The 13,483-nt window shown below is 41.4% G+C and overlaps 1 protein-coding gene across 7 annotated transcripts in view; it reads right to left on the bottom strand.

The window, feature by feature from the left end:
- Positions 1 to 13,483, bottom strand: part of CBFA2T2 (CBFA2/RUNX1 partner transcriptional co-repressor 2) — a 153,513-nt gene that overhangs the window by 74,483 nt on the left and 65,547 nt on the right. Inside the window, exon 1 of one of the 7 annotated variants that reach the window (XM_054542154.2) lies at positions 8,085 to 8,724. The exons of 5 other annotated variants lie outside the window; for them this stretch is intronic. The gene's annotated coding sequence lies outside the window, so the exon portion shown is untranslated. Of the gene's footprint in view, positions 1 to 3,465; positions 3,488 to 8,084; positions 8,725 to 13,483 lie in introns of those variants that run through there. One more of the 7 variants, XM_054542156.2, reaches the window with a different exon arrangement.

The raw sequence follows: 13,483 nt of genomic DNA, 5'->3' as shown, positions 1-13,483 counted from the left end.
AAATGAGTGTCACATTAGACTGCAAACTCCTTTTACTATTCAACTTTGTTTCTCAGTATGTACAATGACTGAACGAAACAATCAGTAAGGCCACAGAAGGAAAACCCCATTCTTCCTAAGTACCAGAAAGAAGGGTTAACAGCACATGTACACACCTCAAGACAATAATATCTATAGCAATACTGATCAACATTCCCAACATGTACTAGCTCCAAACTTCAAATCAAAGTACACTTAATTTGGAGTCAGAGAAGGCTCTGTTTCAAATCTCAACTCTTCCCCTTTACTGAGTTCTCTACCTTTCAATTTCTCCACTGCTTAAAACGAAGGAGCAGATTAAAAAGCTCTGAAAAAACTCTTCAAATATTACAACTCCTAACCTATTCTAAATATAATCACATTGCTCTACCTGGAGGCTCGCCTTCATAGGAGCTGTCAGGTAAAATGTTGGCTACCAGGGGCTTTTCAAATTCTAGTATCTTTTTTTGTTTATTTGTTTGTTTTTGAGATGGAGTCTCACTCTTGTCACCCAGGCTGGAGTGCAGTGGCACGATCTCGGCTCCCAGCAAACTCTGCCTCCTGGGTTCAAGCGATTCTCCTGCCTCAGCCTCCCCAGTAGCTGGGATTACAGGCATGCGCCACCACACCTGGCTAGTTTTTTTGTATTTTTAGTAAAGATGGGGCTTCACCATTTTGGCTAGGCTAGTCTCCAACTCCTGACTTCAGGTGATCCGCCCACTTTGGCCTCCCAAACTGCTGGGATTACAGGTCTGGCCATGTCGCCCAGGCTTGTCTTGAATGACTGGGCTCAAATAATCCTCTTGCCTCAGCCTTCTGAGTACCTGAGACGAGGTACTCACACCATAGGGCCTGGCTCTAGTACCTTTTTAAACTCCAAAATAAATAGAATATAAAGAAAGAAAGCCAAAAAGACATTTCTTCCAACAGAAATGGCCCTATGTTCCTTATGATAAAAGCTCTATGCAGCTAAGTTTAAAACACTGAAATCATCACTTTAAATTGTCCGAATTATTAAATAATTTAATTTAAAATGCTGTAAACTCAAGATTTTACTTTAAAACTGGGTTACACTGCTAAACTCTCAACAGGCAAAAGTCAATGACCTCCCCTTTGATTCCTGGGCTATTGACTTGTAAAGGCTACCAGAATACCCTTCACTGATGGGGTAGTGACTTTGTCAAGGTCACAATACAATTCATCAGGAGTCAATAACAACTTTGGATTGTCCTTGAAATTCTATCTAGAGTTTGAAGCTGAGAACTTATTACCTGTTTGAGATTACAATCTTGATTTAGAACAATAACCAAAGTGGAACACTTAAGTTTATTTACTGATGAAGGAAGAAAGAAGTCTAAAACATCGACCTTCTCATTGTGGTATTTATTCTAATGAGTTAACTAGAATAATTATTTGTGTAAACACAGGAACAAACAACAAAATAATGCAAAATTAAAGCATTTAACAATGACTGCATGTTGTTTTCTCCCACAAAACATATTATCCTTTTAAACTAGGCCCCTTTCCTAACATACTGCCCACTGGATTAAATTTAACAAACCAAAAAGCAAGTGATGAAAATTTTTGTGTGCCCTACCCCCACCCTAGGGGCCTACTGGGCCACGATTTGCTTGAATATTATGGGTGTGGCATGAAATATTAAAGCAGTGACTAAAATTTTCCATAAAATCCCATCCAAAGTCTAAAAGCTTTACTACTCAGAAACAGATTCATTTCCAGACATTTAAAAGATTTACTATTCCACTTATGACACTCTGGTGTTTCTACATTTAATATTTAGGGAGGAGGTGATGGGGGTGGGGAAAAGGGTGTAATTAGTTTTGCTTGTAAAACGTTCATCACAGTTGTAGCGCCAACTGAGCTATACAGCCTACTGGGGGTCTAATAGATTTCAGGGTATTATAGTTTGAGTAATAGAGGTTGGGGTTGTGGTGGAAATCAATAAATGGCTACTACTTCTTTGCATAGACCCATATGGAAGTAATCAAGCGCAAGGGTGGCAGCTGGGGCCAATAACAGTCACCTGCAGTTGAGGGACATGGGGGTTTCAGATGGGTTTTTAATGCTAATTTCCTACAGAAACAATGAGCTAGAAAGAGCAGAGTAACAGACGAGGCCGGATGAAGAGAGACCAGCCAGAACAATGGCTGCACCTGGTGCTGGGAGCAGAGGGACAGAGCCGGCACGCGCCCGCCGGCAGCAGAGGACACATCTGTCACCCTCAAAGCAGCCCATCCCCCAGCTCTTCCAGCAGGGTAAGTGGTGCAAGGTCCCTAAACGTTAACAGCTTGCCACACAGCAACAGGTTTGAGTTTTTAAAGACTGCCACATTCTCTACATGCACCCTTCTCCCATGACTAAGAATTAGTTAGCGAAGTGGGTTACCTGTCAGTCTCAAGAGAGACAGTAAAAATATCCAAGACACCCATTTTAAGTAAATCTTTTAGTTATTGTGACTTCAATGTTTTTGGGGGACTGGGAAAAATCACATGGAAAGAGAAATCTTATTGAGTGCTGATGCAGGAAGTATCATGCTAATTTCTTTCTAATTAAATCCTTAGAACTAATTTTTATTCCCATTTTACAGTTGAGAAAACTGAGGCTTAGAGGTGAAGGTTAAATCAGCTTATGGTTACACAGCCTAATGTCAAAACCCACACACAATCTTTCACCATCTTCTCTCCATCTGTCCAAACTACCACAATCAAATGAAAATACAATAGTCCCCACCTTGTCTGCAGGAGATGCGTTCCAAGACCCCCAGTGGATGCCTGAAACCCCAGACAGTACCAAACCCTATATATACTATGTTTTCTCCTATACATACATACCTGTGATAAAGTTTAATTTACAGGCTGGGCGTGGTGGCTCACGCCTGTAATCCCAGCACTTTGGGAGGCCGAAGTGGGTAGATCACCTGAGGTCAGGCGTTCGAAACCAGCCTGGCCAACATGGTGAAACCCCATCTCTACTAAAAACACAAAAAATTAGCTGAGTGTGGTGGCACATGCCTATAATCCCAGCTACTTGGGAGGCTGAGACAGGAGAATTGCTTGAACCTGAGTGGCAGAGGTTGCAGTGAGCCGAGATCATGCCACTGCACTCCAGCCTGGGCAACAAGAGTGAAACTCCGTCTCAAATTAAAAAAAAAAAAAAAAAAAAAGTTTAATTTACAAAGTAGGCACAGTAAGAGATTAACAAGAATAAAACATTATAACAATTATAACAATATACTGTAATAAAAGTTATGTGAATGTGGTCTCTCTCTTAGAATGTCTTAGCGTACTGTACCACAGGTAACTGAAACCCTGGAAAGCAAAACTTCGACTAAGGGGAGACTACTCTACATACTCCATTTACTGCAGAGCTCCAGCTATGACAGACAACTGCAGATAATATGTATACATATACAGAACTGCATCCCACCTTGCCAGGCATCTCTAACAAACTGCTGAGGATTGAACGATAACAGGATTTCCACGAGCTGTTGCTTTAAACAAAACACAAAGAGTTGCTTTTTCAGGTTTTGGCATGCTTTAGGAAAATTAAATCCATATGCATTTTAAATTTCCCAGTATCAATCTGTGTCATCATATAGTTCTCAAAAGTCAAATGCTGTTTGGAAAGCCCATCAGCCAGTGAAAATACAACCACCAGTTATAATACATTGTTTTTCTGCAAGATAAAACCACTAATTCCTTTATTTACTGACTTGAACTTGGAGGGAAAATTAAACAATCCACAGAGCCCATCATGGTAGAAACCTTTTAAATCACAGCTTCCTGGTATATAAATCACACATATAAAAGATGGCTACGCATGCATAAAGGTAAGTATCTCAGAAGTAAACAACTGATCTTGGATTTGGAAAGACAGCAACAGCTAGACATACTTCAAAACATGGTAGAAATGAATACTATGTAATTATGCATTTAATAAACTTTAATTTAAGGCTCTAGAAGAAAGGGAACCTTTCCATCCTGCCACTATGCTCCTTCCAAACATGAGAAGTCCAAATCCTTCCTGTCCTTCTAAATTCTGATCAAATGCTACCTCCTTTAGGAAGGTTCTCTGATTCCCACAGTTGGTGCTAATTTTCAGGACTTACAACTTTTGTACTTTTTTTTTTTTTTGAGACTGAGTCTTGCTCTGTCGCCCAAGCTGGAGTACAGTGGCATGATCTCGGCTCACTGCAACTTCCGCCTCCCAGGTTCAATTGATTCTCCTGCCTCAGCCTCCCGAGTAGCTGGGATTACAGGCACATGTCACCACGCCCGGCTAATTTTTGTATTTTTAGTAGAGATGGGGTTTCGCCACGTTGGCCAGGCTGGTCTCGAACTCCTGACTTCAAGTAATCCACTCACTTCGGTCTCCCAAAGTGCTGGGATTGCAGGTGTGACCTACTGGTGCCCAGCCACTTTTTGTATATTTTATCTCCTCTATGAGATTTCACCTTTTAAAAAAAATCCCTTACCATATTATCACATACAACAGGCAATTCAAAATAACATTCGTAAAATGGGTGTCCTGGAAACTCAACATAATTCTAGTCTAAGCTCAGCCAGCAACCAGGAGGATATTGAACTCTGGGCTGGGGAGACTATTTGCCATCCCTCAACTTTCCTATTTTATCTATAAAATAATGTGTTTGACTAGATTATCCTAAGGATCCTTTCCAATCCTAATATTGTCCATAGGTCATCTCTGGGGACTTATGAGCACTGAGTAGCCTTAGAATAACTATCAATGAACTGACCCAACCAATCTTTCAGATCCAACTGAATTTTTCCAGTTGTGTATTAAATACATTCGTTCACTCAAATGTATTTTTTGATGTTCCCACAAAGCCACTTAAATGTCATTATCCTCATCTCCAATTTATTGACATTATTGCATTATGTGCCTCCAGTCCAACAAGGACCCTTGCTATGAAAATATGCTTGGGACATTACTGGAAGCCAATTTAGGAGAATTTCCTCATAGTAGTAAGATTCTCATGATGCTTTCATAATCTTCAGAAAGAACCATGATTTTCTCCAGTATTCAACTCAAATGTATCTTGGTTATAACCTCAGTAGCAAGCAATACTCTCCTGAACTGTCTGGTCCTAGCAAGACTTTTAATCACCCAACTTTATTTACAGTGAGTGAATCTTCACATCCTAAAATGCATATTTTTTCTTATTTATTATGTTTATTGAAACTCTAGCATCCAAAGTATTCCTAGCATGGACATAGTCATATGAAATCCCCTTTTCAGGCCCTCTATAGTAGGCCCTATCCTACAGAAAAGCATTATCCTGCAGAAAAGCATTAAGTCCTTTTCTCCCCACTCATGTCTCCTAGGCTACAATGGAAAGTGTTTTCTCACTGAAGGAATACCATGTGAATTCAGTATAAACACTATATCCTCTCAAGTATTCAGAAAAGTCCCAAAGATGCTTGCTGAACAATGCACCTATCAAAAAGAGATGTCCCCAAATTTCTACAAAATCATTTTAGTCAATTTGGTATAAAAGAAAACGTGGAGCCAGGTGCAGTGGCTCACACCTATAATCCCAGCACTTTGGGAGGCCAAGGCGGGCAGATCACGAGGTCAGGAGATCGAGACCATCCTGGCTAACATGGTGAAACCCCGTCTCTAATAAAAATACAAAAAATTAGCCGGGTGTGGTGGCGGGTGCCTGTAGTCCCAGCTACTCGGGAGGCTGAGGCAGGAGAATAGCATGAACCCGGGAGGTGGAGCTTGCAGTGAGTCGAGATCGCACCGCTGCACTCTAGCCTGGGTAACAGAGCGAGACTCCGTCTCAAAAAAAAAAACTTGGGAAAAGTTCCATTTTAAAAGTCTCCTTCAAGTCAGTGTGGTGGCTCACGCCTGTAATCCCACCACTTTGGGAGGTCGAGGTGGCCCTATTGCTTGAGGCCAGGAGTTTGAGATAAGCCTGGGCAACATGGCAAAACCCCACCTGTATAAAAAATACCAAAATTAGCTGGGCGTGGTGGTGCATGCCTGTGGTCCCAGCTACTCAGGAGGCCGGGGTGGGAGGATCACTGAAGTCCGGAAGAGTGAAGGCTGCAGTGAGCCATGATCATGCTTCTGCATGCCAGCCTGATCAACACAGTTTGAGACCCTGTCCCAAAAAAAAGAGAGAAAAGAAAAAAAGAGGGCCAGGCGCGGTGGCTCACTCCTTTAATCCCAGCACTTTGGGAGGCTGAGGCAGGCAGATCACAAGTTCAGGAGTTCAAGACCAGCCTGACCAACATGGTGAAACCCATCTCTACTAAAAATACAAAAATTAGCCGGGCATGGTGGCACGCCTGTACTCCCAGCTACTCAGGAGGCTGACGCAGAATAGCTTGAACCCGGGAGGTGGAGGATGCAGAGAGCCGAGACCATGCCACTGCACTCCACCTGCGCGAAAGAGTGAGACTCCATCTCGGAAAAAAAAAAAAAGAAAGAAAAAGAAAAAAGTCCCCCCCACCTCAAGAAATCTGACTATAAAATTGAAGGAAGAAATTGAAGAGTACTATACTGTCCACTTAATTACCCAATTAATATAAATAAAAGCTGAAGAACTTTAAGGAACAAAAATAGTTTTTAAAGTTTCTATTTGAGAAATGGTACAATTTTTGCATGACTTGTAATACACGGGGGAAAAACAATTTTCCAGCGGGAGGTCGCGGAGCGGGGGGAACAATTTCAACAGTGTCGTCACAAAGCAGTACAATTCAGTACCTCACTCCTGCTTGTTGACTTTTTCAAAGTTCTTCTGTTCTGGTATAGTTTGGCAAACATAGCATAGAACATTTAGAATAGATGCAGACAATCTGAGAGACGAGTACAGCAAGAGGAAGGGCGCCCTGAAAACTAGAACTACAGGCCAGACTCATTCTTGCCCAGGAGCTGAAGTTAAAAATGCAAGGGGTTTAGGAACCTATCGCAGCAAAAAAAGTGAACGTCTAGAACTCTTGAAACTAACTTGTATGCTTTCTATGTGCCAGACAAATTTCCCCAATAACAACATCAGTCAGGAATTACACAAAATAGAGATTCAAAGAGAATAGTGGCTTGCTTGAGATTACAGAACTAGTAAATAATGGCTACACAGTTTGTGTAAGTCCCAAACTCATGTTCTTTCCATAGAACATGGAAAGGAAGCCTAGATTCGAAGGCCTCAAAAACATGAATACAATGTATGGAAACAGTAAAAAGTGGCCAGGTACAGTGGCTCATGCCTGCAATCCCAACACTTTGGGAAGCTGAGGCAGAAGGATCACTTGAGCCTAGAAGTTTAAGAGACTAGTCTGGGCAACACAGTAAGACCCATCTCTATTTCTTATATATAAGAAATAGCAAAAATCTAAAATAGGCATCACAAACTAACAAGGACTACAGAACACAGTATGTAGTTATATGCACATGAATTTACTGCATCGCAAAACTACCCCAAACTCACAATTCAAGTCAGATTCATTGATGTTATTTATTTTATATGTAGCAAGAAAACAGAAGAAAACAGCATAGGAGCAAAATGTAAATGAAAAACTGTTAGATATATCTAAAATGAAGAGATGCTGTTAGTTTTGCTTCAATCTCTTTTAGTTGTAATTTGCCTGCATATACCGAAATAAAATCTGACAATAGAAAAGAGTGTTTTATGAGCCATCTTTTTAATATGGCCCATTTGTATTATGCATACTAAAGGGGAAAAAAATCCCTCTAAATATCACAGAACAATCCAACGTGGAAAACCTTACAGATATATTTGTGGGACTACTTTTCTAGCTGTAGAATTCATATATTACATCTAATTATTAAGTAAACCTTGCATTCAAAAAAGCATGACATTCAAATATAAAGTTGGCAACAGAAAAATAGAAACATAAACAAAATGAAGCATTAAAACAAAACTGAGTAGAAAGGCTGAACTCTTGTATCAAATATCAAGAAACATTCATATCGTCGTAATTTGAAAGAAGTAAAAAGCTTTGAAAGGCAGAGAATTGTACACTTTAACCCCCAAAACTATATTAAAATGTACTTACCCCAAATGCCCAGATTATAAACAATCCAGATTCTTAAATACACCAAATTTATTTGAAATAGATATTCCAAAGCTCCTCTTTTTCTCCTCCTAATCTTCAAAGCTTAATCGGAGACCAGCCTTCCTCCTCCTTTCATTAGCTGGACATGTGTCAGCTCTCTCACATCTGCGATTTCTCACTGACTAGAGCTGCCTGTCCCATTCCAGGGAAACACAGATGGATCCCAGATGGGAAGGTCCTGCCAAACAGACCAGCTCTTCACCTTGCCAGAATCCCCAGATACAGTCAGTCTCTCTCTTTTTCTCCCTCCCTCCTGCTTCCTCTCTCTCCACTACCCTTCCAACCCTCCCTGTTACCGGGGCTCTTTGCCAGCTGATGTCACTAAGTACACACCTCCCAGTGGCTCCTGGCCAATCTGACATTAACTTGTTAAATACGTGTAATTTGTTTATGGCTGACAATAACAGCAAAGATATTGTGCAAAACCTATCTGTGCAAATCCCTAGTGGAATAACATGTAGAGACACACACAGACACACAGACTCACATTTTTGGGAACATTCAAATGTTTAGCAATTACCATTTAAAGTCCTATATACTGTCTGGTTTCTGCTATTGTTTAATAGCTTCTGTTTTTTGAGCCAGTTTTTAAATCCTAATATAACAAATTCCTTTTTAAAATCAATTATTAAAAATCTGTTTTGAACACGTAATTGGATGAAAAATATAAAGTTGCAAATTAATTTGGGGAATATAAACAGAAATGTATGTAAATGATTCATACAAGCTGCCTCTCAGATCCAGACTTGGTAGCACTGCAAAACTGGCACGTGATTAAAATAAGACAATGCAGGCAACATGGTTCTGATGCTGTAAAGATTATAAATGGAAGATGGGGACACAAAGCAAAATTGTTTTAAAACAGAGCAAATATAAATGTCAGAAATAACATAATATTTAACATTAAAATAACTGCTAATATAAGTGTCAACAATGAGTAGCCAAAATAAAAAATATTTTAAGAATAATAACAATGAAAATCCAGAGAGATGACAGAAACCCATAAGGTCAGAGTTTAATCCTTTATACCTCAAAGAGCTAGCATATAATAGCTGCTCAGTCAATTTCTGCTAAATAGAAATCGAAGGTTGACAACTGATACCATACTATAGTTACACAAAATGGTACCACTGGGGCAAATTGAGTGAAGGGTCCAACGGACCTCCCTGTACATTTTTCATTATAACTTCCTGTGAATCTACGTTTTAAAATAAAAAGTTAAAAGACTGTGGGTGGTGGTAGCTGGGTGCAGTGGCTCACATCTGTAATCCCAACACTTTGGGAGGCCAAGGCGGTCAGGTCGCTTGAGCTCAGGCGTTTGAGATCAGCCTGGGCAACACAGTGAGACCCCATCTTTAAAAAATAAAAGAAAAAGAAAGGCCAGGCACTGTGGCTCACACCAGTAATCCCAGCACTTTTGGAGGCCAAGGCAGGCAGATCACAAGCTCAAGAGATCAAGACCATCCTGGCCAACATGGTGAAACCCCGTCTCTACTAAAAATACAAAAATTAGCTGGGTGTGTTGGTACGCACCTGTAATCCCAGCTACTCGGGAGGCTGAGGCAGGAGAATCGCTTGAACCCGGGAGGCGGAGGTTGCAGTGAGCTGAGATCATGCCACTGCGCTCCAGCCTGGTGACAGAGCGAGACTCTGTCTCAAAAAAATAAAAAGCAAAAGCAAAAAAAGATGGCTGGGGGAAGGCGGGGGTCTTGGCTTCTTCCTGGGTCACGTTACATGACACATATCCTATACTAAAATCTACATGAATACAGATTTGGCATGAAAGATCCCCTGCATATATATATAGTCAAACAGGTGTGGTTATAATTCTCTAACCCTTAACCTTCTATCATACTTGGGATATATCTGCAATCTGTAAACAATATTTCTGTCATGGCAATTTTTGACAAATAGGAAGGAAGGCTATTTCTGTCAAGGGCAACTTAATTACTAGGTTTTAGGGCTTCATTTCATACCAGTGATGGTGGTAATAAGAGTAACAGCAGCAGGTTCAGTGTTTGTCATATGTACTCACTAAGTGTCAGAGACTATTCTAATTCCCTGCATTGCTACAAAGGTCCTATATTAAAGGGCCTATAAGGTAGGTATTATTGTCTCAGAGTTATAGCTAAGGAAAGTAATGTTCAAACAAGTTAATGCCACATAGCTAGTGTCAGCATCAGGTTGTCTGAATTCACAGCTAGAGCACTACACCCCACTGTTGACAAGAAAATGAATCCAAAGATGCTGCTGGCTGTCTTGGATCACTTGTTCTCAAGGAAGCCAGCTACCATGTTGTGAAGACACTCAAGCAGTCCTAAGAGCCTTCCACATGGGGAGAGACTGAGATATCTTGACAATAGCTGGTATCAAATTGCCCACAATGTAAGTAAGCCATCTTGACAGCAGACACCAAGCCACTACCATCGAACTAAGGCACCTCAGAATTATGACCCATACAAACCATGTGAGATGATAAATACTGTTATTTAAAAAGGAAAACAAGGTGGGTCTTTCACTTCTAGCACCCAGATTATGGATCCTAAATAGCATTTTCCAATAAAAGGAAGCAGAGCTCTTCAGGAAAATAGTCAACTCCAGGTATAGGGCAGAAAATGTACAAAACTTGTCATAACAGAAAGCAATCACGCTATCAATCACTTCTGGAGTTATGTCCCAAGGACTTAGAGAATGTGAAGAGGCTCCCACTAACAAAGATGGGGTAATTTGAGGAGCAATAAAAAATGACCACAATTGGCCGGGCGCAGTGGCTCACGCCTGTAATCCCAGCACTTTGGGAGGCCGAGGTGGGCAGATCACAAGGTCAGGAGATTGAGACCATCCTGGCCAACATGGTGAAACCCCGTCTCTACTAAAAAATACAAAAATTAGCTGGGTATGGTGGTGGGCGCCTGTAATCCAAGCTACTCGGGAGGCTGAGCCAGGAGAATGGCTTGAACCCAGGAGGCGGAGGTTACAGTGAGCCAAGATCGTGCCACTGCACTCCAGGCTGGTGACAGAGGAAGACCCTGTCTCAAAAAAAACAAAAAAACAAAACCACAATTGGGCCAGGAGCGGTGGATCACACCTGTAATCCCAGCACCTTGGGAGGCCGAAGTGGGCAGATCGCCTCAGGTCAGGAGTTTCAGACCAGCCTGGCCAACATAATGAAACTCTCTCTCTACTAAAAATACAAAAATTAGCCAGGCGTGCTGGCACACGCCTGTAGTTTCAGCTACTCAGGAGTCTGAGGCAGGAGAATAGCTTGAACCAAGGAGGCAGAGGTTGGAGCCAAGATTGCACCATTGTACTCCAGCCTGGGTGACAGAGTGACACTCCATCTCAAAAAAAAAAAAAAGAAAGAAAGGAAAAAAAGAAGCTGCAATTGATTGAAACACAACAAAATGTTTAAATCATGAGTTCATAATAATATCTATTAAAAAAACTAATTGATTACTTACCTTTCAGAGAATACTAGAGAACCAAACTCATTCTAAAATCTGGTCAATCAAGCATTTCATCTGTCTTTCCTATATGAACTGTATATCTAGTTAAACAAATAGTTGGAGAAAAGTGTTGGGTTCAATGTTCACTATTTCGATGATAGGCTAACTAGGAGCACAAACCTCACTACTATGCAATACATCCATGTAACAAAGCTGCACATGTACCCGAATCTAAAATAAAAGATTCAAGAACCGCGCCCCCCCAAAATAGTTGGCAAAAAATTGATCTCTATTGAAATAATCCAACTAATAAATGACGAAATAATATACCTGGAATATCATCATTTTGCAAATCCCTAATGAAAAAATCAATCTAATGATCATCAATTGCTACTACTATAAAACGAGAGACACCTGGAAATTAATATGCCTCCTAATGAATCATGCTTTACCAAAAAAAAAAGTAAAACAATATGATTGAGCAAATTTATAAAACATTGAGGGGACACAGGAACATGTTAATGGCAAGATGATGATGTAATTAGCAAAGTCTAGAATGTGGAAAACTTTATAGTCCAAGCAATCCAGATTCTTAGGAAAAAAAAGGGAGATGGAGGGAGTTAGGAGCAGAAAAAAGAGAAATAAGGGCCTAGCGCGGCAGCTCAACCCTATAGTCCCAGCGCCTTGGGAGATTGAGGAGGATGTCTCACTTCAGGCCAGGAGTTTTGAGACCAGCCTGGCCAACATGGTGAAACCTCATCTCTACTAAAACCACAAAAATTAGCTGGGCAAGATGGCGCACTCCTGTAATCCCAGCTACTCTGGTGGCTAAGGCAGGAGAATCGCTTGAATTTGGGAGGCAGAGGTTGCAGTGAGCCATGATCGCACCACTGCACTCCAGCCTGAGCGACAGAGTGAGACAGAGTCTCAAAAAAAAAGAGAGAGCGCCCAGGCGCGGTGGCTCACACCTGTAATCCCAGCACTTTGGAAGGCCGAGACGAGTGGATCACGAGGTCAAGAACTCAAGACCAGCCTGGCCAACATGGTGAAACCCCGTCTCTACTGAAAATACAAAACTTAGCCAGTCTAGTGGCTGGTACCTGAAATCCCAGCTACTTGGGAGGCTGAGGCAGAAGAATCACTTGAACCCAGTAGGCGGAGGTTGCAGTGAGCCGAGATTGCGCCACTGCACTTCAGCTTGGGCGACAGAGCAAGATTTTGTCTCAAAACAGAAAAAAAAAGAGAGAGAGAGAGAGAAATAAAAGACCTAAATGTGGCTGGTCACAGTGGTTCATGCCTGTAATCCCAACACTTTGAGAGGCCAAGGTGGAAGGATCACTTGAGGCCAGGAATTTGAGACCAGCTTGGGCAACATACCAGGATCCCATTTCTACAAAAAATTACAAAATTAGCCAGGCGTGTTGGGGCATGCCTGCAGTCCTAGCTAACTGAGAGGCTGAGGTGGGAATATTGCTTGACACCAGGAGTTTGAGGCTGCAGTGAACTATGATCCCACCACTGCACTTCAGCCTGGGTGACAGAGTGAGACCCTGTCTCTCAAAAAATATATAGACATAGAAATACACATGCAAACACACTTTCATACATATACTTCCTAGCTGTTTGCTGAGAGGTTCTAGAAGCAATGACCCCTTGTATAAATGAACACCCAGATCTTGATTTCTAAACTACATTTTCTACTAAAACCAAGGATCCTTGGAGAAATAGCTGATCTCTGGTAGGGCAGGGAAAGTAAAAGATAAGCACACGGCTGGGCGCAGTCGCTCACGCCTGTAATCCCAGCACTTTGGGAGGTCAAGGCAGGCGGATCACAAGGTCAGCAGTTCGAGACCAGCCTGGCCAACATGGTGGAAAACCATCTCTACTAAATAT

This window comes from Pongo abelii, chromosome 21, assembly GCF_028885655.2.
Source record: "Pongo abelii isolate AG06213 chromosome 21, NHGRI_mPonAbe1-v2.0_pri, whole genome shotgun sequence".
Lineage (NCBI taxonomy): Eukaryota > Metazoa > Chordata > Mammalia > Primates > Hominidae > Pongo > Pongo abelii.
The sequence above is the reverse complement of the archived record's forward strand: the minus strand, read 5'-3'. Positions and strand labels throughout refer to the sequence as shown.